Consider the following 5,000-nt stretch of genomic DNA (forward strand, 5'->3'; position numbering starts at 1 on the left):
CGTGTCCGCGTTTAGAATCACTTGCAGAAAAGTAAAAACAGGCTTTTGCATAAAGTTTATATTTCAATAGCAGATCGTAAGAGGAAAGAGCAGGCCGAGCGAGGAGTGTGTGTGTGTGTGTGTGTGTGTGTGTGTGTGTGTGCGCAGCTTTAGGGAAGTCGAGGAGTGTAAGAAGATAAACTGTTGCTGTTGTTTCTCACGGCGACTGAATGAGTTTCTGAGGAGAAGAGAGTCGCTCCACTGACCAGATCCTAATCACTGAGCTGAGAAAACACTCTCACACTCACTGCGCCCACTAGAGCTGTGTGTGTGTGTGTATGACTGTGAGAGAGAGTGTGTGTGTGTGTGTGTGTGTGTGTGTGTGACTGTGTGTTTGTGTGTGTGTATGAGTGTGTGTGTGTGTGTGTGTGTGTGTGTGTGTGTGTGTGTGTGTGTGTGTGTGTGTCTGTGTGAGTGAGAGTGTGTGTCTGTGTGAGTGAGTGAGTGAGAGTGTGTGTCTGTGTGAGTGAGTGTGTGTGTGTGTGTGCGTGTGTGTGTGTCTGTGTGAGTGAGTGTGTGTGTCTGTGTGAGTGAGTGAGTGAGAGTGTGTGTCTGTGTGAGTGAGTGTGTGTGTGTGTGTGTGCGTGTGTGTGTGTCTGTGTGAGTGAGAGTCTGTATGTGTGCGAGTGTGTGTGTGTGTGTGTGTGTGTATCTGTGTGAGTGAGTGTGTGTGTGTGTGTGTGTGTGTGTGTGAGTGAGTGAGTGAGAGTGTGTGTCTGTGTGAGTGAGTGTGTGTGTGTGTGCGTGTGTGTGTGTCTGTGTGAGTGAGAGTCTGTATGTGTGCGAGTGTGTGTGTGTGTGTGTGTGTCTGTGTGAGTGAGAGTGTGTGTCTGTGTGAGTGAGTGTGTGTGTGTGTGTGTGTGTGTCTGTTCTAGAATGACAGCAAGAGAAAAAAAGAAATGAAGATGTGAGTGTGTGTGCGAGTGTGTGTGTCTGTGTGAGTGAGAGTGTGTGTGTGTGTGTGTGTGTGTGTGTCTGTGTGAGTGAGAGTGTGTGTGTGAGTGAGAGTGTGTGTGTGTGTGTGTGTGTGTGTGTGTGTGTGTCTGTGTGAGTGAGAGTGTGTGTGTGAGTGAGAGTGTGTGTGTGAGTGAGAGTGTGTGTGTGTGTGTGTGTGTTCCAGAATGACAGCAAGAGAAAAAGAGAAATGAAGATGTGTGTGTGTGTGTGTTATCTCGTCTCTATGAGTGTTATTTCTGATAATCAGTGTCATTACAGCAGCACCTCACACTCTCATTTCACAGTCTCTGAGTTATCATAACTACACACACACACACACACACACACACACACACGCGCGCGGACCATGAGCCCTGGTAGTGTGTGTTTGAGTCGTGACAAACACTTGACGATCTTCAGACATGTAAACTCGAGTCGCGAGTTTGCAGAAGTGTTTCTGAGAGGAACATGTTATCGTTACACGTTTCAATCAGACATCGAAGTACCAACTAGTCATAATGCTTCTCTTCATTGTTTACGAGTGTGAGCAACACACACACACACACAAACACACACACACACACACACACACACACACACACGATCTGGCATGTTTTCAGGTCCTTGCCTCTGTTAAAAGCAGAGTCTAATAATAACACACATGAGGTAACATGCAAATTCTGCACACCAATTCAAAAACACTCAAGCACAAGATATGTTTTAGATATGATGACGTCATAGAGCAGATCCTAACACCTGTCCGTCTTCATGTTCATAAGAGAAATATTAATAATCATAACATCAGTGATGAACGTCTGCTTTTTCCTGAACTGTCCTGAACTGCTGAAGCCTGGTGTGTTTTCTCAGCAGAGAGAGAGAGTGTGTGTGTGTGTGTGTGTGTGTGTGTGTGTGTGTGTCTGCTGACCTCATGTTATTTCTGTTCTGTTTCTGATGCAACGATGAGGAGAACCGGCACTCGAGGAGACGGCAGCCGGGCGGCGGGGTCAGAGGTCGAGCTGGAAGCTGAAGTGTGTCTGCGCTGCGTTTGCAACATCGAGTCCCTGTCTTCAGCAAAACTCAGAGTGATGAAAGAGAGAGAGGCATATTAATATCACAAAACCACAGGATTATATGCAGGACCAGGAAAAATAATGTGTTGAAAAACATCATGAACAGATTATGAATATACATGCACTTTTTTAAAATATGTTTTAAATATACAGGTTTTTGTTGTCGTTTTCCAGTATAAAAATCTAAACATTCTGAAATCAAGTCAGCTTTATTTTAGTATCTTTGAGATTACATGCAAAGTGAGATATTTCAAGGCTTTATTTGTTATAATTTTGATGATTATGGACAGATTATGAAAACCCCAAATTCAAAATTAGAATATTGTGAAAAGGTTTTCATAAGCTGTAGGTCATAATCATCACAATTATAACAAATAAAGGCTTGAAATATCTCAATTTGCATGTAATGAGTCTATATAATATATTAGTTTCACCTTTTTTATGTTGAATACTGAAATAAATGAACTTTTGCACCATATTCTCATTTTTCGAGTTTCACCTGTAAATGACAATTAGAAATACTGTCGTGGTAATTGAAATAAAATAAGTTTAAATGGATTATATAATAATTTATATGTATTAATCGCTTTTTTAGCTTTCCTATGTGAAGGACGGGTCGTTTTTGCCGGGAAATTCAAAATGGTGTGACGGTTACGCGGCGCGCGCCCCCGAGAGCCTCTTCCGTTCAGTGGCGCATGAAGCTAATAATGCCTAAACAATGTTCAGGAGGATAGTGGCGAAAGAGACATTCTGTACTGTAATGTCAATGTGTCATGCAAAGAAAAGTCTCACATAGCCAGATCTAAACAGAGTCTCAAATATAGGCCTACTTTATAATCAAACTATCATACCGTGTAACTGTATTTACCTCATCTGTCGATATGATGCCGGTAAACCTCAGATCTGCTGCAAACATCCACATCTCTGATCAGAGGCTTTCTCAACTGATGTTTTCTGTCATTTCTGTCGTGTGTTTAAATCATAGACTGTAAAAAAAATAGGTTTAAACCGAGTTCAGTCTCATGTACGTTAAGTATGCGCGAGCACGAGCATTAAGTTGCTGCTGCAGTTCACAAAACGGCCACCGGTGTCGCTAATAACAAGGTTTCTGAATTTTAACTATAATAACCCTGAATCATTTACTGGAGAAGAAGAAGCAAAATGATTTAAGACTGGAAAAAAAAGCGAGTTTGTGGATAAAACAAGAACAAATATCTGCCAATGAGGTCAGAAAAATCTAATAATTTAAAAGTGAGGAAACAAGTTTTTTTTTTTTCTGATCCGACTGGCAGATATTTGCAGATAACTCACTTAATTTATACATTTCTCGAAAAACATGACATAATAGGCCTAAATTAAGCCGTTTTACTTCCCCAATCTTGTTTTAAGAATATTTACACTGCTAAAAATTATTCTGTGGTGAAATAAATGCTACAGAAAAAAAACAAATGTAATTTATACTTGAAAAAGTTAGTTCAGGCAAGGATAAAAAATAAATAAAACAAAGTAAATATAGTTAAATAATATTTACTTAATGACTTAAATTAGATGTAAAGTGTCAGTTAAACGTCAAATGAATGACAGGTAAGTTGTACTAAGTAAGTAGCACTAAAATTGACTTAGTAAATCCTACAAATTATTTTTTTCAGTGTTATTGTTCCTCGTGATCATGGTTTCTGGACATGTACCGTGGTATTACATCACTATACTATGGTAAAGCAAGTGTTTCCGCAGCTCAGACCAGAATAAGAGTGTTAAAACACAACAGATGTGTGTGTGTGTGTGTGGTGTGAACTTCAGGCCTGGGTGACGACACTCGAGGGTTTTCAGAATGAACGAGGGGTTTCGTATGTGTATTGCACTCTCGGTTTGGTTTTGGTTTTCCCCGCAGGAATGCTTTTCCGCGTCGGGAACGGCGAGTGTGTTTTTATTGTTTCCAGCGTGACCTCTGACCACAGCCGATTGTTGTGGCGAAGGAAAAACTCTTTCATTTGAAGAACCTTGACTCACACGGCCGTCCATGAGCCCTGTTATCATAGCCAACGCTTTACAGGAAGCGCTGTTTATCACTTCCTGTCAGTCAGAGTTTGTGTAGGGCTTCGTTCAGTGTGATCAGATTGCAGAAGAGAGAGAGAGAGAGCATCGGAGGAGAACACCCACAGGAGGTGCTATCAGTCGGCGCATATGTCCGTCTGGACCAAAACACGCTCTATCAGAAGACGGCAGATTTGTCTGTTGGTTTTGTTCGAGGAGCTTTTGTAGAGCGTGAGGGATTTGGAAAGAGGGGAGCGTTTCACTTCTGCTTTCTAAATGAGCCGAGAGCGATCAGCCAAGACTGGGTCATTTCAAAACGGTACACACTCAAACAGAGAGCGTTCAGAGAAGTGATCTGTCTGCCCGTCTGAGTGTGTGTGTGTGTGTGTGTGTTTAAAGTGCACTGTCAGGGCATAATGAGTGCTTAATGACACAATGAGAAAAGCAGAACACACAATCAGACATGTTTAAATCATCTGATCAAATACTGATGCAACATGTAAAGGAAAGTTGAAGCTGAAGATGCACACGGGTGGAGCTGGGGAGGGAGGAGGGCGTCCGAGAGCAGCATCGGCTGTCAATACAGCGGGAACCAATCAGATGTGCCATACAGAGAGTGATGTCATTGAGATAAAGACAGCACTTGTGTCCCTGGAGTACTGACGCTTAGCTGACACGTCACATGAGCCAATCACACGAGGCGTAAATGTCATGTGACTGTTCGCTCTACATTAGAACTCTGAGGGGGGGGGGGGGTATTCATCCGCTTTCATCATGTGACCCCATAGCCGTGCAAAAGCAGCGCAGAGAACTGATAAATACGCATTAGAAACGTTATCCAGAAATATAGTAATCACAATTGGTTGACACAAAATCTGATCAGTGTATTGGTCGGAATATTGAAAAAAAATCTGTTTTGCT

At 42.0% G+C, this 5,000-nt stretch overlaps 1 long non-coding RNA gene across 1 annotated transcript in view; it reads right to left on the reverse strand.

Annotated features, from left to right (window-relative positions):
- LOC306989298 overlaps positions 1-3,235 on the reverse strand; it is an 8,821-nt gene extending 5,586 nt beyond the window's left edge. Inside the window, exons 1-2 of the long non-coding RNA XR_013795613.1 lie at positions 2,914-3,235; positions 1,901-2,051 (exon numbers count right to left, since the gene is read on the reverse strand). This is a non-coding gene — a long non-coding RNA (uncharacterized lncRNA). The remainder of the gene's footprint in view (positions 1-1,900; positions 2,052-2,913) is intronic.
- Positions 3,236-5,000: the final 1,765 nt, after the last annotated feature.

Source organism: Phoxinus phoxinus, assembly GCF_949152265.1.
Source record: "Phoxinus phoxinus genome assembly, chromosome: 21".
Lineage (NCBI taxonomy): Eukaryota > Metazoa > Chordata > Actinopteri > Cypriniformes > Leuciscidae > Phoxinus > Phoxinus phoxinus.